Genomic DNA, 25,389 nt, shown 5'->3' on the forward strand with positions numbered 1-25,389 from the left:
AAAAGGTTTAAAGATATGATCACAAGCACTGTGTGGAGTTAAGGTAGGTGGCCATCTTCCAGTTTTATACCAGACAGTCTGCTCTTCAGCTGTTCTGATCTAGCACTGGATACCTTCATGTCTGGTATTTTTATTTTCAAATACCTAACAGCTGTATAGGTTTGGAGAATCTCCTTTTTGTACCTGTCCTTAGGAAACATAACAAAAAGTTATGTTAGGTCATTTGCTTGTCCCACCAAGAACATAAGGACAATTGTCTTCTTGGTCTAGAAAAAGACTTACAAATGCCACCAGAAACTGACAAAAGTACAGACACTAATTTTCCCCACAAAATAAATACACAATAGGTTTTCTTAAAAGAAATTAGTCCTTTATTTACATAAAGATTAGGCATGGTGATGGGCAGAGTGGGAGTCCAGAATTCTTTATTATTGTCTGGGGACACCCTACATTAGATCCCGGTGTCTGGGTCTTTCTCAGGTCTGACCAGAACCAAAAGGAGGTAAGAGCCTCACTTCAGGGGAGAGGGAAGGATAAGGAGGTCTATTCCTGGCATTCCAAGATACATCTGCCCACTTGTAGTTATCCCAGTGAGCTGAATTTCTATAGGAACCACTGCCCCTTAATGTATGCATGTACAGTTTCTTTATAGTTGAATGATCTAGCCCTCTCCCCCCGATACCCTGTCACCATCACAGACCCTCGTCTGCGCCAAACTCTCCCCAGAAATCTGACAGTGGCCTACTGTACCCAGAAGCCTCCAAAACATCCTTTCTCAACTTCAGAACACTGGGAAAATGCCATCTCTCAAAGTGAGAGATATGAAACTGGTTTCTATTAGGTTCCTTTCTAGTCACATTCTTCAGGGTCTGAGAATTACCCTAATAATAGTAATAATAATAATTGTGACATTTAAGCACTTACTATGTGCTATGCTCTGGGATCTGTAAAAGATCATCAGGACCCACGTGGAGCTCACAGTCTAAGTAGGAGGGAAAACAGGTACTGAATCCCCATTTTGCAGGTGAAGAAACTGAGGCATGGAGAAGTTAAATGACTTGCTCAAGGTCACACAGCAAGCAAGTGGCAGAACCAGGATTAGAATTCAGGTCCTCTGACTGCCAGGCCCAAGTTCTTTCCACTGGGCCATTCTGCTTCTCACTCTAGTGAGGCAGCCAAGAGCCAAGTGGAGGTTAGCTCTGTGAGGGAGGATGAATTTGCCTCGCTTATCCCAGCCAGCAAACTGGCTCTCAAGTCTACTCCCAGTAGATTTACAACCTGAAATAGAATTCCAGAAATTTAGCTGAGGGCTTCACCTATAGATTATAAGTCTGAAAAAAGCCCTCAACCTGTCCTTTTATACCCAGTACTACCATAATTCATGTTTTTACTCTGCATTTTAGGTAGAACATTGTTGGGGAATTAAGGAACCTTTTCTCTGAAAATAGGAAGCCAGTTTGAACATACCGCACTATGGTGTCGGAAGAAATAGCTTGTGTGTGTATGTGTCATATCTGAAGAGATGAGGAGTAAGTACAGCATGCTTTGTTACCACAGGGTTTGCAGGAACATAGTCCCTGTGTAACAGAAGCACTGCTTGTATTTTTAGGTTTATATAGAATCAAATGTTCTGGGTATGCCTACTCAGGCAAACTGCCTGACAGTTTGAAAAACAGAAATAGTTTGAGAGCTCCCAACTACTACACGACAGTGGCTGTGGTCCCAGTACTGGTTTTAAATCCAACAGAGGATTCATAATTCACATTTTTGGTCACAGTTCAGTGGCCTTGACATTTTAGGTTGGGCTTGTGAAGACAAAGCAGCAGATCCATGATATCTGCTTTCATATACACGTGTCTTTCAATTGAGAACTTATGGATTTCTGGACCACAAATGAAGGGTTATGATTAAGAGCTTACGTGTTCCAGGTCCATGAATGAAGAGTCACGATAAGCTTCTGTCCATTGCACCATCCCAAATACTCTATCTTCTCCAGCTCTGCCCTACAGCTTCCTTCTCAACAGGATGGAGACAGCAGAATTTCCTTCTTGGAGGTCGGAGAATAGGGGGACAAGGAGGAACCAGAGGATTGAAGTACATGCAGCATGAGGAAACCCAAGAAAGAAAAACATTTAAAGAATAATCGTAGCCCACAGTTCTCCTGGACCTACAGTTGTTCATTAACGATGCTCTTTATTTTAAAAAGGTCCATGGAGAAATTTATTGATACATGCCGGAAGTCGTTTGGCCACATTAAGAACTCAGCTTCTCCTGTTTGCCAGGTTCCATTCGATACAAAAGAATCTTTGTCTAGTTCAGAGCCAGCTAATCCAGGATGTGACCACCAGATGGAATTCGACCTGTAATAGGTTAAAATGTCTGTTAAAAAATGTATGGGCTCTAGGTTTCCCTTTCTCACAGTTCACTAACTCTCTGGTGGTGGATTCAAGCCAACACCATTGGGGCTTTTCTGAGGTCCTCTGAAGAGTTAAGCAAAGAAAGAACACCAAACTTATTTGGGTTTCTCTTGCTTCACTGCTAATACTGTAACTCTCTGGTGGTGGATTCTAGCCAACTCCATTGGGGCTTTTCTGAGGTCCTCTGAAGAGTTAAGCAAAGAAAGAACACCAAACTTATTTGGGTTTCTCTTGCTTCGCTACTAATACTGATTCTCAATTTTGAAGCATCCAAGAAAATGGCTGGGCCACAAACACCGGCAAAGATGAATGAACACATTTTCCTTTCTCTGAGGTTACTAAAGCAAGGGACAGAGAGAGGCCTGAACTAGAATGGACACTAAATGTGATGGTGGGACAAGTGGAAAACCAAAGGCTCGACTTAAACCCCGGAAGCATTTAGAAGTTAGGTACCAGCCTCCATCAGGGAAGTCTCAGGGAAGTCACCCGAGATTTGCATTAACCACTTGGAACTGAAAGCTGTCACTGAATTCTGCCACCTAGGCAAGGTGCTGTCCAGAAACTGCTCAGAGAGATTAAGATTGAGAGATTAAGTAGCACTTAATCTCTAAGCACTTGGAGCTTTCCAAGTGCTCAGAAAGATTAAGTAGCAACCTGACCAGTAACGGCTTGTAGGTTCTTTGGGGAGACTGACAGAGGGTGGCAACCTGGCATCCATCAATCAGTCATATTTATTGAGTGCTTACAGTGGGAAGAGCACTGTACTGAACACTTGGGAGAGTACGATAACAAATTTGGTAGACACGTTCCCTGCCCACCATGAGTCTATACTTTCATTCTAGCTGGGAGAAGCCCTGGAGGAGAATGGGTGAGAGCAAGATACCCAATGCGACCTTTGTACTGGGAGAGGTCCTGGGTTGCAAAGCTAGCAAATTACCATCTGTTCCAGGGACAGATGAATCTCCAATAATCCCTGAGGGGCTTGAGAGTTAGGTAGGGGACTGGAAGGGGAGAGAGAGTGGGGGGGAAAAAGGAGGAAGGGGTGAAAGTTCTGATGCTTCAATCAATCAATGGTATCTATTGAGAGCTTACCTTGTGCAGGGCACTGTAATTAACACAATAATAATGATGATGATGGCATTTATTAAGCGCTTACTATGTGCAAAACACTGTTCTAAGTGCTGGGCAGGTTACAAGGTGATCAGGTTGTCCCATGGGGGGCTTGCAGTCTTAATCCCCATTTTACAGATGAGGTAACTGAGGCCCAGAGAAGTTAAGTGACTTGCCCAAAGTCACACAGCTGACAATTGGCGAAGCCGGGATTCGAACCGATGACCTCTGACTCCAAAGCCCGTGCTCTTTCCACCGAGCCACACTGCTTCTCTATATTGTATTCTCACTTGGGAGAATGCAATATAACAGAAGTAGGTGAACACAATCCCTGACCCCCAAGGAGTTTACAGACTAGAGGAGGAGATTTGACATTAATTACATATGGATATGTACATAGATGCTCTGAAGTTTCTCTTTCTCCACACAGCTACACCCTTCCTGGAAGGAGAAGGTACCAGGGCTCTCCCTATAGTTGCCTAGGTTCCAGAAAAGGCTCAGGATTCTGCCAATAAGTCTTAGGGTTAAGGCCCCTGTTCCAGCCCAAATTCAGCAGTGGAGGATGCCCAAGTACGGTTAGGTGAAAAAGAAAGGCACCGCAAGGACCGTAGAACAAGCACTTCAAGGATCTGGTGAAGCACAACCGTGGACCGACACAACAGGAAGACAACAACAGACAGAAGGACAGTCCACTAGAATGTAAGGTGGTAGTGAGAATCATGTCTTCTGCCTCTATTGTGCGCTCCCAGGCATTTAGTATAGTGCTCTGCACACAATAGGAGCTCAAGACTGATTAAGCCAGTTGTTAGGTAGGGATTGTCTCTATCTGTTGCCGAACTGTATTTTCCAAGTGCTTAGTACTGTGCTCTGCACACAGTAAGCACTCAATAATATGATTGAATGAATAAAAGCAGCAGAAGGAAGCAGCGTGGATCAAGTGGAAAGAGCACGGGCTTTGGAGTCAGAGGTCATGGGTTCAAATCCCAGCTCCGCCAATTGTCAGCTGTGTGACTTTGGGCAAGTCACTTAACTTCTCTGTGCCTCAGTTACCTCATCTGTAAAATGGAGATTAAGACTGTGAGACCCCCCGGGGGACAACCTGATCATCTTGTAACCTCCCCAGCACTTAAAACAGTGCTTTGCACATAGTAAATGCTTAATAAATGCCATAATTATTATTATAATAAATACCACTGGTTGTTTGATCATTTGATTTACTCACAAGCCAACCTGGAACATGGCAATAAAGAAAGGGGTGGTTCTCCTCAAACAGAAACTGCAGAAAGATCACAATACCAAGAGACTGTTTTGGACACTGCATATAAATTGCAAATAGTAAACCAATTTTTTTTATAATATTTGTTTAGCGCTTACTATCTGTCAAACACCATTCTGAGAGCTGGGGTAGGATGTTAATTAGGTTGGAAACAGTCCCTGTCCTGCATGGGGCTCAAAGTCTAAGTAGAGGGGAGAAGAGGTTTTTGATCCCCATTTTACAGTTGAAGAAACTGAGGCTCAGAGAAGTTAAGAGACTTGCCCAAGGTCAAACAGCAAATAATTGGCAGAGCAAAAGGCAATCTAAAATGAAGGCATTGTGGAATGGTCTGTCAACTTTTCGTCTGTTCTTTAATCCTACGTGCATGGATTAGATCTCACTATCAGGGGTGAGAGAGGAAATACAGAAGGGAGAGAGAGGGGAGGGAGAGGGGATAAGAAGGACAGAGGAGAGGAGAGGAAAGAGAATAGTGGAGAGGAGGAAGAGAGGGAAGAGAAGAGGGGAGAGGAAGAAGAAAGAGGAGAGAGGAAGAAGAGAGGAAAGAGAAAAGAGATGAGAGAGGAAAGAAGAGAGGTAAGAGATGTGATAGGGCAATTCACACACTGGTTAATTTCTGGTTTGTTTTCTGAAACTATTTTTCAAGAACCAACTCCCTCTCCAGCTGTTGTATTGGAAGAACAGCAACAAGCATTTGGCTCAACAAACGCAGCTAAAGAACCCCTGGACCAGAGAGATGGAAACCAAAGTTAAAGGACAAGGAAAAGTCAATAGGAATTAGCCTCCTGATTGAGAACATAGATGGAACTACGAAAATTCTGAAGCCATTGAGACAGAACTGAAAGAGGTCCCCCCTCTCTTGCTTCTTTTCCTGTCCCTTGGGAGTTTTCATTCGTTAGCAACCCCTAGCCCGGGAGAAGAGAGATGCTGTCTGATCCCTTTCTCCTCTTCAAACCCTGCCCAGCTGAAGGTTTCCGAAGGTAGGCCCCAGTCACCTGCCCGATGACCGCTCCAGCAGTGGCCTCCACAGTCTCCCCAAAGTTCTGTGGCCACAGCGGCTCCTGGCTGTGCCTGCTTTTTCTCTGGCCTGCTGGGGTGGTGGGAGGAGGGTTGGGATGGAGGCTCCTTGGTGATCAATCATTCAATCAGTCGTATTTATTGAGCACTTACTGTGTGCAGAGCACTGTACTAAGTGCTTGGGAAGTACAAGTTGGCAACATATAGAGACCGTCCCTACCCAACAGTGGGTGATGCAGAGAGGATCCAGTGTAGGATCCTGAGGAGGCTGCATGGTGGTCGAGTGGAGGAGGGTGAGATGAGAGCCACTGTGGGGGCTGGCAGGTGCCTGAGGGAGTTGGGGGGGCCATCATATGCAGCTTAAGCCAACCGGGGGTGTACAAGGCATGCTGGGAGCAGAGCTGTGAGAACCCCGATGATGAGAATCAGGTTTCTTGTTGTACAGAAACGCTCTGGGCATGTCACTCCCCTCCTCAAAAATCTCCAGTGGTTGCCTATCAACCTACAAATCAAGCAAAAACTCCTCACTCTCGGCTTCAAGGCTCTCCATCACCTCGCCCCCTCCTACTTCACCTCCCTTCTCTCCTTCTACAGCCCAGCCCACACCCTCCGCTCCTCTGCCACCACTCACCTCCTCATTGTGCCTCATTCTTGCCTGTCCCGCCGTCGACCCCCGGCCCACATTCTTCCTCTGGCCTGGAATGCCCTCCCTCCACACAGCCACCAAACTAGCTCTCTTCCTCCCTTCAAAGCCCTACTGAGAGCTCACCTCCTCCAGGAGGCCTTCCCAGACTGAGCCCCCTTTTTCCTCTATTCCTCCCCTCCCCATCACCCTACCTCCCTCTGCTCTACCTCCTTCCCCTCCCCACAGCACTTGTATATACTTGTACATATTTATTAATCTATTTATTTTACTTGGACATATTGACTACTGTATTTTATTAATGATGTGCAAATAGCTATAACTGTATTTATTCTGATGGTTTTGACACCTGTCTACATGTTTTGTTTTGTTGTCTGTCTCCCCTTCTAGACTGTGAGCCCATCGTTGGGTAGGGACCTTCTCTATATGTTGCTGATTTGTACTTGCCAAGTGCTTAGTACAGTGCTCTGCACCCAGTAAGCGCTCAATAAATATGATTGAATGAATGAATGAATTCTCTCTTTGAATCCCTCCAATCTGGCTTCCGTCCCCTTCACTCCACAGAAACTGCCCTCTCAAAGGTCACCGATGATCTCCTGCTTACAACCAAATCCAACAGCCTCTACTCCATCCTAATCTTCCTCGACCTCTCAAGGATGTTAACCACCCACTTCTCCTAGAAACATTATCCACCCTCCGCTTCATTGACACTATCCTCTTCTGGTTCTCCTCCTATTTCTCTGGGCCTATTTTCTCAGTCTCTTTCATGGGCTCTTGCTCTGCCTCTCAATCCTGTGGGTGTCCCTCAAGGTTCAGTTCTGGGACCCCTTCTATTGTCCATCTAACCCACTGCCTTGGAGAACTTATTCACTCGCATTGCTTCTCCTACCATCTCTATGCAGAAGATTCCCAAATCAACATCTCCAGCCCTGATCTCTCTCCTTCTCTGCAGTCTCACATTTCCTCCCAGCTTCAAGACATCTCCATTTGGATGTCCCACTGACGCCTCATTCATTCATTCATTCATTCATTCAATCGTATTTATTGAGTGCTTACTGTGTGCAGAACACTGTACTAAGTGCTTGGGAAGTACAAGTTGGCAATATATAGAGACGGTTCCTACCCAACAACGGGCTCACAGTCTAGAAGGGGGAGACAGACAACAAAACAAAGCATGTGTACTGGTGTCAAGTCATCAGAATTAACAGAGGTAAAGCTAGATGCACAACACTAACAAAATAAATAGAATAGTAAATATGTACAAGTAAAATAAATAAAGTGATAAATCTGTACAAACACATATACAGGTGCGGTGGGGAGGGGAAGGAGGTAGGGCAGGGGGATGGGGAGGAGGAAAGGAAAAAGGGGGCTCAGTCTGGGAAGGGCTCCTGGAGGAGGTGAGCTCTCATTAGGGCTTTGAAGGGAGGAAGAGAGCTAGGTTGGTGGATGTGCAGAGGGAGAGCATTCCAGGCCAGGGGGAGGACGTGGGCTGGGGGTCAATGGCGGGACAGGCAAGAACGATGCACAGTTAGGAGGTTAGCGGCAGAGGAGCGGGGGGTGTGGGCTGGGCTGTAGAAGGAGAGAAGGGAGGTGAAGTAAGAGGGGGTGAGGTGATGGAGATCCTTGAAGCCGAGAGTGAGGAGTTTTTGCTTGATGCGTAGGTTGACTGCTAGCCATTGGAGATTTTTGAGGAGGGGAGTAACGTGCCCAGAGCGTAACATGCCTCAAACTTAACATGTCCAAAACAGAACTCATCTTCCCACCGAAACCCTGTCCTCCCACTGTCTTTTGCATCATTGTGGACAACATCACAATGCTTCCTGTCTCACAAACCCATAACCTTGGTATTATCCTCAACACGGCTCTCTAATTCAAGCCATATTTCAATCTGTCTCCTCCAAGAGGCCTTCCCTGACTAGGCCATCATTTCCACTTGCCTCACCTTTTCACTTGCACCCTTTACTCAGGACTCATGTTCCTATCTATAATTTATTTATTTATTTATATTAATGTCTCTCTCTCCCTCTAGACTGTAAGCTCGCTGTCAGCAGAAAATGTGTCTATCAATTCTGTTGGATTGTACTCTCCCAAGCACTTAATACAGTGCTCTGCACACAATAAGTGCTCAATAAGTACAATTGATTGATTGATTGATTGATTGGGAGGAAGGCCCCCAGAGGAGTCATACAGCTGTGGCAAGTGGAGAGGCTAGAGTGCCTCAATTCCATGCAGCTGGTAGCACACAGGGAACTGGGATGGGGGCAGCAAGTTTTTGGGGGATTCGTGTCATGCCACAATCTTTACAACATCCTAAAGGTTGGAAGTGCAGTCTTCTGCCCTTCCCACCCACCCCAGGCCAGGGGGTGGGGAACAGCCTAATTGCTCCGGGGGTTTTCAGTGGGCACATAGCTTTCAGATGCATTACCTCTTTTTCATATCCCTCCTGATTGCCCAAGTCCTCACTCACCCTGTTCCTTCTTAGGCCTGTACCTCATTTAGGGTGATTAAGAGCGGAAGGTCAGTTTGGAAACTCTCCCAAAGTAGAGAGTTTCCCCTTCACTCAAGGACCATATCTTTCATGCCTTTGAATCTGGACTTACATAAGCACTGTCACCTATTCCATAGGCGAGCTCACTGGACTGCTTACTGGTAAGTGGGCATCCATTATAAATACTTGTTTGATGTTGATTGTGGCGGTGGTGTTGTGATCTGAGCATAGCTCTCAGGTTAGTGAAGTTTGATATGTATTGTTATCACACCTTGTATTCTATTTAAAATTAGTAACACAGTCAATACCAACTGTTTTGTGTGAGTACTCCTATTCTGCATGAAAATCTAAATATTTAAATGTTGAATTTGAACATTTAAATATTATGAATAGTTAACATAAACATTAACTTTGTCAGACATTTTAATTAGGCTCAATCGATCCTTATGTTTGCACAAAAATATCAACTGTTTCCTTAGTCCTTGTACATCTTGGTCACATTCTTTTTTTATAATTGTTATGAGTTTAAAGTTCAAGGGGACTATTTACTGGGCTCTATTAACTCATTTAGCGCCAAGCAAAGGGCAGGGGACAGATATCCTAGCAATTCCTTTGGTTCTCAGCTATTTCTTCTCCACTTAATTGTGAGTTTTAGGTTGCATGGCAGTGGCCAGGATGACCTCATGGCCACCTGGTCAGTTCTCCCTGATTTTCCTTCCTGGAGGAGGAACTGGTCGAGTGTAAGTCTGGTCAGAAGCCATAAACACAAACTAAGTGCTTGTGATATATGAATCAATCAAGGTATCAGTGGAATTTGTTGAGCATGCATGGGTGCTAAACACTGTACTAAGCACTTGGGAGCATACACCAGAAACAGGCTATATATTCTCTGATGAGTAAAGAGATGTGTACCCAGTGACAATTTCAGGAAGACGGTACATACAGCGGTGTGGAGGAGTGAATGGAGGAGAGGCCTGAAACAAGAAGGCATATGAGGTAGATAGAAAAAACTCCAATTTCCTCCATTTGCCCCTGAGCTGGGTGATGATGATGATGGCATTTATTAAGCGCTTATTATGTGCAAAGCACTGTTCTAAGTGCTGGCTTACAAGGTTACAAGGTGATCAGGTTGTCCCACAGGGGGCTCACAGTCTTCATCCCCATTTTACAGATGAGGTAACTGAGACACAGAGAAGTCAAGTGACTTGCCCAAAGTTACACAGCTGACAATTGGCAGAGCCGGGATTTGAACCCATGACCTCTGGGTAATCTGTGACTGCTCTTTAATGAACGAAATGACCATAAGCCCAGGAGAATCTAGTTTAGTTTGATATGGTCTCCCTACTCCGGCATAAGTCTTGACTGAATTGTCCATTCAGGGCCACCACTAAGCTGAATGCCACCCAAAGTGATTGTGGTGATTAAGTGCTTACTATGTGTCAATCATGGACTAGTGCTGAAGAGATTATAACATAATCAAGTCAGACCTGGGGCTCACAGTCTAAGCAGGAGGGAGCAGAGGGATTGAATCCCCATTCTTCAGATGAGGAAATTGAGGCACAGAGAAGTTAAGAGACTTGCCCAAAGTCACACAGCAGACAAGTAGCAAAGCTGGAACTTAGAGAAGCAGCGTGGCTTAGTGGACAGAGCCCGGGCTTGAGAGTCAGAGGACGTGGGTTCTTATTCCAGGTCCGCCACTTGTCTGCTGTGTGACCTTGGGCAAGTCACTTAACTTCTCTGGGCCTCAGTTATCTCATCTATAAAATGGGGATTAAAAGTGTGAGCCCCACGTGGGGCAACCTGATTACCCTGTATCTACCCCAGTGCTTAGAACAGTGCTTTGCACACAGTAAGCGCTTAACAAATACCATAACAATAATAAAGCCTAGGTCTTCTGACTCCATCACCTTCCACCAGGCTATGTTGTTTCTGTAGATAACCCTCTTCATCATTTTGCAAGATTGAAAATGGGTGAAAGTGAGCGATGTGACCAAATCACTTGCATTACTGCCAATGCCACTCCCTCCCTCCCTGCATTCAGGGACCCAGGAAAGCCACCCTGCTTTTAGTTATTTTACAAACCCAGCAAGCACTCTAAGCTTCCTGAGCTTCATTCTCATCTCTCTCATCATCCATCTCTTGATCTTGTTCTCCCCCTTGCCTGGATCTCCCTCACCCTTCATATCTGGAAGACCACCACTCTCTCCTTCTACTAAGCTCTTCTAAAAATCCCATCTCCTCCAGGAGGCCTCCCCTGATTAATCTTTATCTCCCCTTCCACTGCCATAGCTATTGCCACTCAAGCACTTTGTCTTCACCTAAGCACTGTGTCCTCACCCTCCCCTCAGACCAGCCCCAAGCACCCAGTAGCACTTACGTACATATCTGAAACCTCTGTTGCTCGCTGCTAACTGTAATTTATTTCAATATCTATTTCCCCTGCTTGACTGTAAGCTCCCTGAAGGCAGGGATCATGTCAACTAACTAGTGGTCTCTCTCAAGCACTTAGTCCAATGCTCTACAATCAGTCAATCAATGGTATTTATTGAGCACTTACTAAGTGCAGAACACTTCTCTAAGCACTTGGGAGAGTAAAATAGAATAAAATTAGCAGACACGTTCCCTCCCCTTAATGAGTTTACAGTCTAGAAGGGGACATAGTAAGTGCTCAATAAATTGAGCTTGAATGACAGCTTGAGGGATAACTGAGTTTGCCCAGTGAACTTACTGGAGGCTGAAAACATCTCACAGATTCTATTGGCTACCTGAATAGTGCTGACAATTAGCCAGTCCAAGCCTCCTAGGATTCTTTGTTCCAATTCAGCTCGGGAAGGTTGCGAAAGTACAGATTGGGATTACCCAATCAAGCTATTTTTTACTGTAGATGTGCTCCTGATTTGGAGTCTCTTTCCTCCCTTCCCACCCAACCCTCCAGGCTCTTGGGACCACCCGGCAGCTTCCAGGAGGGGCAGCAGTGTTGGAAATGCGCTAAGGATGCTTACATATGGAAACGATTTTCCTAGGAAATTGCGAATATCAGTGGATTCAAGAGGGATTTGGGTAAATGGAGGGAGAAGGCATCCATAATGGATTTCCTAGTGGGAAACGAGAATGGAAAGTGAAAAGTTAAGGATGTTTGGTGGTCCATCCCTAATGGTCAGGATAGAGCCCCAGCTTGGGTGGACCACTGGCAGAAATGGTGTGGTTTAATACTAATGCAAGGAACGTGTCTACAGACTCTGTATTGTACTCTCCCAAGCACTTGGTATAGTTCTCTGCACAAAGTGCCCAGTAAATGACTTAATTGATAGTTGACCTAATGAACTATTCAGAGCAAGTTGCCCAGTTGGCTGGCCACCTATTCAGAAGGCTTAGGTTTTGGTTCTGGTGTTCCCCAAGGTGAATTCCTTCTGGAGGGGAAGAAAAGGCAGTTGTATGTGGTTTCTTAGGAACTGGAGAATGTGTTGTTTAACAATAGTGAGAGGATGAAGGTACAGTTGGTTACTGTATATTTCATACAGGTTTGAGGTGTTGAGTACCAAGCATGTAAATAGGCTTGTTTGCCTGATAACTCCTTTCTAGACTGTCTGACTCATGAGATGAACAACTTTGGCCCATTTTAAGAGCTTAGAAGTGGGGTGCTGTCTGCTGGGGTCTGGGAAAAGGAAAGCCCAAGTTGGGTTGTTAAGTACCTGAAAGTGCACCTGTCGGGCCCATTGCGTTCAGTATGTGTCATGGTTATTTAGAAGAGCAGCGTGGCCTTGTGGATAGAGCCCCGGCCCGGGAGTCAGAGGGACCTGGGTTCTAATCCCCGCTCCGCCACTTGTCTCCTGAGTGAACCTGGGCAAGTCATTTCACTTCTCTGTGCCTCAGTTACCTTGCCTTGAAAATGAGGATTAAGACTGTGAGCCCTATGTGGGACTGGGACAGTATCCAATCTGATTACCTTGTATCTACCCCAGCGCTTAAAGCAGTGCCCGGCACATAGTGAGCACTTAACAAATACCATAAAAAAGAAAGATTAGAATTGCAGTCTGCTTGTTACATCTTTCTTAGAGTTTTTACTTGCCCTATGATGTGTAGGCCTGGGCAGATTTCCTGTAGGCCAAGGCTATTAAACAAATAGTTGCAGTCACTAATGCCCCATGACGTACTTCAACTCAACTCTCCCTCTTAAACTGGGAGTCACAGTGGGACAAGGATTGGGTCCAACCTGATTACCTTGAAACAGCAGGTTTTAGTGGATAGAGCCTGTGCCTGGGAGTCAAAGGACCTGGGTTCTAATCCCGGCTCTGTCACTTGTCTGTTGTGTGACCTTGGGCAAGTCACTTCACTTCTCTGTGCCACAGTTACCTCAACTATAAAATGAGTATTCAGACTGGGAGCCCCATGGGGGACAGGCACTGTGGCCAAACTGATTAGCTGTATCTACCCCAGCGCTTAGTATTCATTCATTCATCCAGTCATATTTAGTGAGCACTTACTGCATGTGGAGCACTGTACTAAGCACTTGGGAAGTACAAATTGACAACATATAGAGACAGTCCCTACCCAACAACGGGCTCACAGTCTAGAATGGAAAGGATGTAATACACAGCCCTCATAGCAGTGGTCTATCCTGGAATGGTATTTTAGTCCTTGTTTCTATAGGGAAAATTAAGGATGTAAAAGCACTAATTTACGGCCAGACTGAGCCCCCTTTTTCCTCTCCCCATCACCCCCCCTCCCCGCCCTACCTCCTTCCCCTCCCCACAGCGCCTATATATATGTTTGTACAGATTTATTACTCTATTTATTTTACTTGTCCATATTTACTATTCTATTTATTTTGTCAAGGATGTGCATCTTGCTTTACTTCTATTTATTCTGATGACTTGACACATGGACCACATGTTTTGTTTTGTTGTCTGTGTCCCCCTTCTAGACTGTGAGCCTGTTGTTGGGTAGGGACCGTCACTATCTGTTGCCAACTTGTACTTCCCAAGCTCTTAGTACAGTGCTCTGCACACAGTAAGCGCTCAATAAATACAACTGAATGAATGAATGAATGAATGGGGAGACAGACAACAAGTAGACAGGTGTCATTACCATCAAAATAAATTATAGCTATATACACATCATTAATAAAATAAAGTAATACATATGTACAAATATACACAAGTGCTGTGGGGAGATGAAGGGGGTAGGGCAGAGGGACGGAGGAGGGTGATGGGGAGGGGAGGAGGAGAAGAGGAAAAGGAGGGGCTCAGTTTGGGTGCCTGGCTCATAATAAACACAACAAATATCACTTAAAAACCCAAAAATGTTATTATTGTAATAATGATTAATACCTCCAGCAATAAGAAGTCAGAAGCCCTAATTTAGCTAGCTACATTGCATACCAAGAGATGCCCCATAGGTAACCCACTGAAGGATCTATTTTATCTAGGGAGGATAACGGAATCGGTTTGTTTACTTGTTGGATTTAGGTAATTGGTGGATCCCTTTAAACTGCATGATCTCTTTAAAGAGTATTTTTTTTTCCTGTTGAAGTTTACTACCTCCCTAAGACTGTTGTTATAATTCTCCATTATGAGTATCAGTTACTCCCCATTCACCTGAAAGGCCTGCAGGTGGCTTAGGACAGCAGCCAACGACCGCCTGAGTGATGCACACCAGAAAGTTGAAAAGCAAAGACTGAAAGTCGGCAGTTATCAGGAAGACCTCACTTATCTGAACTCCTTTCCCAGCCATATCTGAAAGTCTCAGGCCTCATCTGTCTCTCAGGGATGGGGCAGCCTTTCATTCATTCACTTAATCGTATTTCTTGAGCGCTTACTGTGTGCAAAGCACTGTACTAAGCACAATATAAAAATAAACAGACACGTTCCATGCCAACAACGAGCTCAGAGTCGGTGTCCTTATCAACTGCACCTCGCCACGTACAGTCCTGGGAGGAGTTATTATTCCCTTTTGATTAATCAGTAGTGTTTACTGAGTCCTTACTCTGCAGAGCACTCTCCTAGGTGTTTGGGAGAGTACAGTGGAATTATAAAGAATGGCCGCCTTCAGGGAGTTTACAGTCTATTTTAAACTCTGAGTAGCAGCATGGTCTGGTGGAAAGAACACAGGACTGGGAATCAGGAGAACTGGGCTCTAATCCTGGCTCTGCCATTTACTTGCGGTGTGACAGTGGGCAAGTCACTTGCCTTCTCTATGCCTTAGTTCCATCATCTTTAAAATGGGGATTAAGTACCTGTTCTCCCTTAGGTGGGGAGCCCCATGTGGGCCTGTGTCTGATCTGACTGCGTTGTATCTATCCTGGGGCTTGGCATATATTGCTTGAAAAATGCCACAATTATTATGATGTGGATGATGAAGGGGTTAATTTAGCTGCAAAGCTGCAGCTGCCCCCTGAGGCCTCACAGATGACTCCACGGATTTTCGGGTTTTTGCTGTTTTTGAGTTGCCAGTGAGGAGAGGGTGGGGTGTGAGCAGGAGAGGGCAGCCCCCCCCCCGGCCGCTGTTTGTCCAGCCCCTCCCGGGGGAACAGTGAGGGAGGCGGTGTTCCCTGAGACGGACAGTACAAGTACTGTGACACCTCCGCAGCGAGGGAGGTGAGCCAGGAGCTAGGGGTGAGCGTCCCCGTTCAACAGCTTTCCATTTGTTTACCCAAAAAATATGGTTCCATCATAAAAGTTCCCAAAATAGTTCCCGCTCTGGCCAGACTGACTGGCGGGCGCCCAGCCCCGGAGCCCGGCCCACCTCGCTGGAGGCGGCGTGATTTCAGGGAGGTGAGATTAAAGGGGAGGAAGGCCTTGGCTCGGGGCTGGTGGCCTAAACCTCCCACCCTTGAGGTAAAGGTGCCCCCTGAAGCAGAACAGGGCTGAAGGAGGTGGGAGCCGGGGCAGGCTAGACTGGCCTCAGGACGGGGACAGGGCTGGGATTCTGCGTGGAGGCCTGCACCACCCCCGAGGAAGGAGGAGGGAACGGTTACGTGGGCAGGGACGAGCCAGGGTCTATTTCTAGAACCGAAAGCGTTTTCCTTGGCTTTTGAGGGTTTCATTAGCTCGGTGTTGATGAAATCTCTGTCATTTCCAAACATCTCTAAATCCGCCATGGCAGGGGGTCTGTGGATACCCAGCCTGGGGGATAAACATGGTCACTGATGGTGAGCCCGTGTTGTATGCTGGGAATCCTGGCCCCTTGGTCTAAGCCTTGGTGTCAGAGGCGAGGGCAGCCGCTCTCAACCCCATTGAAGCTTCCTTAGGGTGAGTGGGTAGGGGGGCGTGTGCAGACCCACACTCACTCCCTTCCCCATAGGGCTCACTTGACAGGACACTGAGGCAGGAGCCCAAGGGGGAGAACGTTCTTATTAAAAGCACCCTCAAGGTCAGTAGGAATCCAGAGAAGGAGAGTCACTCCTCCCCCTCACACAAGTGAAGCGTTTCTGTCATTTCACCAGGCACACTTAGGGTGACCAGAGGTCCTGGATTATACTGGATTGCATGGTTTTCGGCCAGCCCGCCTGCCCCTCCGCTTCCGATACAGTTCCAGATGCTTTGAAATCTGTCTCTTATTTTGGGCCCCGTGTCTCTCTCTGCCACCGAGTTCCGTGACCCAGGTGTGGTGCCGGCTTCCGCAAAGCCCTGGAACAACAGGGAAGATTGGGGTACCCGGAGAGACTCCAGGCTCAGGCCAACTGGGGTCCAATTGGACTGACAACTGCAAAATGGCAGCCATGTGGCTCATGCCGCATTGTATGCTGGAGTCTTGCTTTTGGTGGGCCGTCGCCGGCCCGCCTTGACACACCACCCAGTAGCTGAGATAGGAACTCCAAGCATATGGCAGTTTCTGTCACCATCCACACACTTGTGGCTGGGAGTTTAGTCTCCCTTTCTGTGGTACAAACTTGACTGGAGAGGAGAATGTGGGAGGGAGGCAGAGGGATAGCCAACAGACAGCAGACAAGAGAAGGAAAAAGGATGAAAGAATCTTTTGGCAAAGCACTTGGGGATAAAATTTTGCTTCTTCTTGGAACTCTCCAGTTCTAAGACTAGAGTAACATGAGAACACATGGAATATTCCTTAGTGGAAAGAACATGGGCTTGGGAGTCAGAGGACGTGGGTTCTAATTCTCGCTCCGCCACTTGTCTGCTGTGTGACCTTGGGCAAGCCACTTAACTTCTCTGTGCCTCCGTTATCTCATGTGGAAAATGGGGATTAAGACTGTGAGCCCCATGTGGGACAACCTGATTACTTTGTATCTACCCCAGAGCTTAGAACAGTGCTTGGCACATAGTAAGCGTTTAACAAATACCATTTTATTATTATTGTTATTATTATTCATACCTGATCAATTCAGAGGTCCATCCGGTCAAGTAGTTCTGTTCCGACAATGACGCCTCAAAGATGCTGAGAGAAACTGTGTGAAGGCTGGCCATCTTGGAGTCCCTCCTCTTGGTTAGACTCATACCATCCAACATCCCAACTTTCCATCTAAGAATCCATTTGGAGTCTCTTGCCAGTGAATTTATCCAAATCCCTCTTGAACCTACTGATATTTTTGGCCAGCGTAATTTCCTGTGGTAACAAATTCCATATGTTTGCCACTTGCTGTGTGGAGAAGTGTTTCCTTTCATTTGTTTTGAACCTACCACTTTTAAGCTTTCATGAGCCCTTGCTACCTTTCCTCTCCCCCCCCCCCCCCCCCCCACGCCCATGCAAACACAGCCCCTGTGTTAGGGATTTGGTTATGGTAGTTCTGTGATCACCCTATCCCAACCCTTCATGGTTTTGTAGATTTCAATCTGGTCTCCTCTCAGCCCTTGCCTTTTCCGGTTGAAGAGCTCTAATTTTTGCAGTCTATTATCATATGGGGGCTTCTCCTTAATAATAAAAGAATGATTGTGTATTAAAGTATTTATCAATAAATTATTTTATTTTAGAATTTTCAAGTGTTTATTATGTGCAAATCACAGTACTGACCCCCTTGATCAACTTGGTTGCACATGTTCTTCAGAGTAAGGATTCTTTTTTCCCTCCCCACCTCCAATTCCCTAATAGACAAAAAATGGTCAGGTGAACATTGTTTATATTTCTATTAATGTCTGTCTCCTCCTCTAGTCTGTAAGCTCACTGAGAGTAGAGAAAGTGTCTATCTCTGTTGTAGTATACTCTCCCAAGTGTTTAATACAGTGCTCATCTCACAGTAAATGCTTAATAAATACTATCAGTTGATAGAACAGCTTGTTGAGGTAGGGGAGGCGAATATTAACTCGAGGGGAAATAGAATGTAATGCAGAAGACTAGCTAGGAAGAAAGCACAGTTGCCAATAGTATGGGTTTGCAACTACTGGCAGAGGGGGTTTTTTTTGGTCACTTTTGACTTCTGTGTTAAATTGCCGAATTTTTGAAAGTTCAAGGTCACCTCAGAATCACCAGAAGCCCTCTGTTAATTGAACACATGCCTATTGCAGCCACCAAATCTGATGAGACCTTTCTCTAACTGGGATTTTTTTTTTAATCTTTGAGTGTGGGTAAACAGAATGACCCTACAAAAAAAATCAGTAAATTACTGCTCTCAGTGAACGTTAAGTGTATTTCCACCTCAGAGTGAACTAGACTGGTAAGGAAGAAGTTCTTAGATTTTGGAGGCAGAGAGAGAAACATCTCCAGTGATTAGTAGTTAATTCCTTTGCTGAGACACAAATACAACATAGGCCAATATAGTTCCAGTGGATCAATCAATCAGTGGCATTTATTGAGCACTTACTATGTGCAAAGTACTGTACTAAGAGCTTGGAGAGTACAATTCAACAGAATTTGTGGACATATTCCCTGTACATAACAATGGGGCCAATGGGGTGGTCAGACATTCAGTTTTATAATAGACAGTCAATATACGTTGCCAACTTGTACTTCCCAAGCGCTTAGTACAGTGCTCTGCACACAGTAAGCACTCAGTAAATACGATTGATTGATTTTATAATAGACAGTCCAGCTTGCAGCAGGTCTGTCCCCCTGCCTGGAGCTGATAGACCTTTTTCGCCTGATGTCTTAATTTTCAAGTCCCACACTCAATCAATTAATCAGTGGTGTTTGTTGAGCACTTACGATGTGCAGAGTACTGTACTAACCACTTGGATAGTGACAAGGCCATAACCTTGGCATTATCCTCACCTCATCTATCTTGTTCCACCCACCTATTCAATATGTCACCAAACCCAGTCTGTCCCACTTTCACAACATCTCTAAAATCCACCTTTTCCTCTCCACCCAAACTGCTACCACGCTAATCCAAACACTTATCCTATCCCGCCTTAACTACTACATCAGCCTCCTTGCTGACCTCCCTGCCTCCCATTTCTCCCCGCTTAAGTCCACACTTCACTCTGCAGCCCAGATCATTTTTCTAAGTACAGTGCAGAGTACAGTGCAGAGCACTGTACTAAGCGCTTGGGAAGTACAAATTGGCAGCATATAGAGACAGTCCCTACCCAACAGTGGGCTCACAGTCTAAAAGGGGGAGACAGAGAACAAAACCAAACATACTAACAAAATAAAATAAATAGAATAGATATGTACAAGTAAAATAAATAAATAAATAGAGTAATAAATATGTACAAACATATATACATATATACAGGTGCAAGTTGCCCATCCATCTCCACGTGAAACATAATCTGCTTCCCATCAACTTAAAAGCACTCAATCACCTCCTAATTTAGCTCTCTGATTTCCTAATACAACCCTGCATGTTTATTTTGCTCTTCTAACACCAACCTTCTTACTGTACTTTGATCTCATCTATCTCACCTCCAATTTCTCTCCCACCTCGTGCCTTTGGCCTGAAACTCCCTCCCTCTTTATATCCAGTAGACCATCACTCTCCCAAACTTCAAAGCCCTATTAAAAACATATTTCCTCCAAGAGGCCTTCCCCAACTAAGCCCTCATTCCCCTTCCTCCTCCTAAGTTCTACATCACCTTTGCACTTGGATTTGTATTCTGTATTCAATCCACCCTCAGCCCCATAGCACTTATATGCGTATCTGTAATTTATTTTAATGTCTGCTTCCCCCTCTAGACTCTAAGCTTATTGTGGGCAGGGAACATGTCTAAGAATTTGGTTGTATTCTCCCAAGCACTTAGTTCAGTGATCTGTGCACAGTAAGCACTAAATAAATGTGATTGATTAGGAGAGTACAACATAATAGAGCACAGGCCTGGGAGTTCATTCATTCATTCATTCAATTGTATTTATTGAGCGCTTCCTGTGTGCAGAGCACTGTACTAAGCGCTTGGGAAGTACAAGTTAGAGGACCTAGGTCCTTATCCCAACTCTGCCACTTGCCTGCTGGGTGACTTTGAGCAGATCACTTAACTTCTCTGTACCTCAGTTTCATTATCCGTTAAGTGGGAATTAAATCCTACTCCCTCCTACTTAAACTGTGACCACGTGTGGGACAGGGACTGTGTATCTCATATCAATCCCAGCGCTTAGTCTAATGCTTGGTACATTTGTTGTTGTCTTATGCTATCGAGTCGTGTCCGACTCATAGCGACGCCATGGACACATCTTTCCCTGAACGCCCCACCTCCATCTGCAATTGTTCTGGTAGTGTATCCATAGTTCTCTTGGTAAAAATATGGAAGTGGTTTTCCATTGCCTCCTTCTGAGCAGTCAACTTCTCTCCACCCTTGACTGTCTCCCATGCCGCTGCTGCACAGCACAGCGGAGTTTTAACTTGTAGCAGATTGTCTTCCATCCGCTAGTCACTGCCCCAAGTTTGGTACATAGTAAGCACTTAACAGATACCACAATTACCATCAGAGTCAGCAGGATCAATCTGCCCACGAGGAGCTTACAGTCTACAGCAGGAGACAGACATTAAAATGAACTACAGATAATGAACAAATGACTCCCCTGGCCCTGACTTCTGCTTGGCAGCAGGAACCATGTTCTCAGTGTCCTGGGAGGGGAACACCAGAGCTCTGGAGTTAGTAGGAGGGTCAGGGGTTCCCCTGGGGAAAACTTCTAGGTTCAGACCAACTCTGCAAACTTCAAAAAAAGGCATGTATGACATCATTGCATTCCACTGCTTGCTGCTTCCCGATGGCAAGCTTATGGCAACATGTGCATCTCCTTGTCTGATATTTTTGATGACCACCAACAATAACAATCAGTCAATCACATTTTATGCATTAATTCCTTCATTCAATCGTGTTTATTGAGTGTTTACTGTGTGCAGAGCACTGTACTAAGCACTTGGAATATACAATTCAGCTACAGATAGAGACAGTCCCTACCCAACAACGGGCTCACGAGTGCTTACTATGTGCAGTGGAATGCAATGATGTCATACATGCCTTTTTTTGATGTTTGCAGAGTTGGTCTGAACCTAGAAGTTTTCCCCAGGGGAATCCCTGACCCTCCTACTAACTCCAGAGCTCTGGTGTTCCCCTCCCAGGATGCTGAGAATGTGGTTCCTGCTGCCCAGCAGAAGTCAGGGCTGAGGGAGTCATTTGTTTATTATCTGTAGTTAATTTTAATGTCTGTCTCCCGCTGTAGACTGTAAGCTCCTCGTGGGCAGAGATTGATCCTGCCGGCTCTAAGCATTCGGGCAGTACAATACAACAGAATGAGCAGACACATTCCCTGCCCATAACAAGCTTATAGTCTCAAGGTGTCACTAGCAGAGTAGTAGACCGTAAGCTCCTCTAGATTGTAAACTCACCCTCTAAATTGTAAACTCGGCCTCTAGACTGTAAGCTTGCTGTGGTCAGGGAACACGTCTAGATCATGCCTGCCAACTCCGTTGTATCGTACTCTCCCAGGCACTAGAGTGGGCATAATAAATGAATAAACATGTAGACTTGAGTGCTGAAGATGGGTATAAATAAATTCATTAGGACAAGAGGTGACTGATGGGTCTGCCCTCCACCTAAAACTCAACATGTCCAAGACTGAACTCCTTGTCTTCCCTCCCAAACCCTGCCCTCTCCCTGACTTTCCCATCACTGTTGATGGCACTACCATCCTTCCTGTCTCACAACCCGCAACCTTGGTGTCATCCTCGACTCCGCTCTCTCATTCACCCCTCACATCCAAGCCGTCATCAAAACCTGCCGGTCTCAGCTCCGCAACATTGCTAAGATCCGCCCTTTCCTCTCCATCCAAACTGCTACCCTGCTCATTCAAGTTCTCATCCTATCCCATCTGGACTACTGCATCAGCCTTCTCTCTGATCTCCCATCCTCGTGTCTCTCTCCCCAGTTCAATCCATACTTCATGCTGCTGCCCAGATTGTCTTTGTCCAGAACGCTCTGGGCATGTTACTCCCCTCCTCAAAAATCTCCAGTGGCTACCAATCAATCTGAGCATCAGACAGAAACTCCTCACCCTCGGCTTCAAGGCTGTCCATCACCTCGCCCCCTCCTACCTCACCTCCCTTCTCTCCTTCTACAGCCCAGCCCGCACCTTCCACTCCTCTGCCGCTAATCTCCTCACCGTGCCTCGTTCTCGCCTGTCATCATCATCATCATCAATCGTATTTATTGAGCACTTACTGTGTGCAGAGCACTGTACTAAGCGCTTGGGAAGTACAAGTTGGCAACATATAGAGACAGTCCCTACCCAGCAGTGGGCTCACAGTCTAAAAGGGGGAGACAGAGCACAAAACCAAACATACTAACAAAATAAAATAAATAGAATAGATATGTACAAGTAAAATAAATAAAAAAATAGAGTAATAAATATGTACAAACATACATATATACAGGTGATGTGGGGAAGAGAAGGAGGTAAGATGGGAAGGCTGGAGAGGGCGAGGAGGGGGAGAGGAAGGAGGGGGCTCAGTCTGGGAAGGCCTCCTGGAGGAGGTGAGCTCTCAGTAGGGCCTTGAAGGGAGGAAGAGAGCTAGCTTGGCGAATGGGCAGAGGGAGGGCATTCCAGGCCCAGGGGATGATGTGGGCCAGGCGTCGATGGCGGGACATGCGAGAACGAGGTATGGTGAGGAGATTAGCGGCAGAGGAGCGGAGGGTGCGGGCTGGGCTGTAGAAGGAGAGAAAGGAGGTGAGGTAGGAGGGGGCGAGGTGATGGACAGCCTTGAAGCCCAGAATGAGGAGTTTCCGTCGATCCCTGGCCCACATCATCCCCCTGGCCTGGAATGCCCTCCCTCTGCTTATCTACCAAGCTAGCTCTCTTCCTCCCTTCAAGGCCCTACTGAGAGCTCACCTCCTCCAGGAGGCCTTCCCAGACTGAGCCCCCTCCTTCCTCTCCCCCTCATCTCCCTCTCCATCCCCCCCGTCTTACCTCCCTCCCTTCCCCACAGCATCTGTATATATGTATATATGTTTGTACATATTTATCACTCTATTTATTTTACTTGTACGTATCTATTATATTTATTTTATTTTGTTAATATGTTTGGTTTTGTTCTCTGTCTCCCCCTTCTAGACTGTGAGCCCACTGTTGGGTAGGGACTGTCTCTATATGTTGCCAACTTGTACTTCCCAAGCACTTAGTACAGTGCTCTGCACACAGTAAGCCCTCAATAAATACAACTGATTGATTGATTGATATGCTTTAGAATGCTGAGAAATTAATCATCATCCATCAGTGGCTTCCGTTTTTTACTTGAACAAGTAACACAACACCAAAACTACCCTACTAGCTGCTAATATTCCCAGTTCCTCATGTCATTCTCTGGGAATTGTTAATGTAACCTACTGTCCCTTAGTGACCTTGAGGAGTTGATGAGTTTCATTTGCATCTAACCTTCTCCCAAGGAAATGCTCATTTACTGAGCTAGAATGTCTCTCGTGGTCCATCAGGATTTCAGGCTAAGACCGTTGCACTTAGTATTGACTCCTCAGTAGACTGTAAACAATTTAGCTTCCTCGCTCCATGGGGTCAGGTTAATTCCCCTGACCAAAAAGAAGTTGAGCAATGCTGGGTGATTAAGACCTGGTAACTGTAGAACCATCAAGTGTAAAATTGTAAAGTCATTGACATGTTTCATATAAAATGTAAATATTCTAGTGGATGTCCAGATTTATATGAGGTTTCCCTTTGGGTCTGTCACCTTTCCGACCTCAATCTATGTATAGATCTTTCACATGAGTGGGATATTTAATTTGAAGTAGTTTCTTCAGCTTTCCACCTGGAAGGCACTGTTCCAGTGGTAATACCTGTGCTAAATGCACAAACAAAAAGAATATCAGTTTGGTAGGTGAGCTAGGGAAATTGTGTGTTGGAGAGTAAAAGAGCATTTTCTTACTTTAACAGGTTGTCATAGATATCAAATGAGAATGGACCAAGATGAAGGTAGATCAGGTTGACTTGAGATGGAGGGAATTGAGGAAGGATGGAATGAAGGAAATGGGGAGGGTGGAAGCTAAACTGTGGGGAAATAGAAATGGAGTGTAAAGAGGAGGGATAGTGACCCTCCTCTCTGTCACAACCTACCGTAAACATTGGTAGGAACCTAATCTAGGGAGAGTTTCCAATTTCAATGTTGGAATAGGCAGTTGTTCTGCCCCAGATCTGACCAAGTGAAATTTCCCAGCATCCTCTCAAATTGTCCTAAACCTAATCCTATCTTCCTGTTGTTTACAACCTTGAAATAAATCTTGGAGAGCTGCCATTCCTCCTTATCAATTAATCAATCGTATATGCTGATTGCTTACTGTGGGCATAGCTCTGTTCTAAGTGCTCAGGAGAGTAAAATATAATATAATTTGTAGACATGTACCTTACCTACAAGGAGGTTACAGTCTAGAAGGGGAGACAGACATTAAAGTAAATTACGGATATGTATATAAGGGTGGAATGAATGCCAGGGGTTTAAAGGGTTCAGATCCAATTGCTAGGACAATACAGAAGGCAGAGAGAGTAGGGGAGATGTGAGTTTAATCGGGAAAGGCTTCTTCGAGAAGCTGTCATTTTAATAAGGCTTTGAGGAGAGTGGTGGTCTGTAAGGTATGAAGAAGGAGGGAATTCCAGGCCAGAGGGAGGACATGGGTGAGGGATCAGTGGCGAGAAAGATGTTTGAGAGAAGTGCCGATTTTTGATGTGGCGTGAGAGCGAAAGGGGGACAGGGATTTTAATGAGAATGAGATTTAGGAGAGTTAACAGACCTGAACATTACCGTTTTAGGTCTTCTCAGCCCTAACTGAAAGCTCTTGGATCTTGTCAGAAACTGGGATGAACGAGGCAATGAGACCAGCTCAAAAGGCTAGAAAGGCAATTTTTTTTTAATGGTATTTGTTAAGCACTTATTATGTGTCAGGCATTATGTGTCAGGCACTAGGTAGATACTACATAATTAGATTGGACCCAGTGCTGGGGTAGATACTATATAATTAGATTTGACACAGTCCCTGTCCCAGTCTTAATCTCTGTTTTACAGATGAGGTAACTGAGGCACAGAGAAGTTAAGTGACTTGCCCAAGGTCAC

Source organism: Tachyglossus aculeatus, chromosome 1 (genome assembly GCF_015852505.1).
Source record: "Tachyglossus aculeatus isolate mTacAcu1 chromosome 1, mTacAcu1.pri, whole genome shotgun sequence".
Lineage (NCBI taxonomy): Eukaryota > Metazoa > Chordata > Mammalia > Monotremata > Tachyglossidae > Tachyglossus > Tachyglossus aculeatus.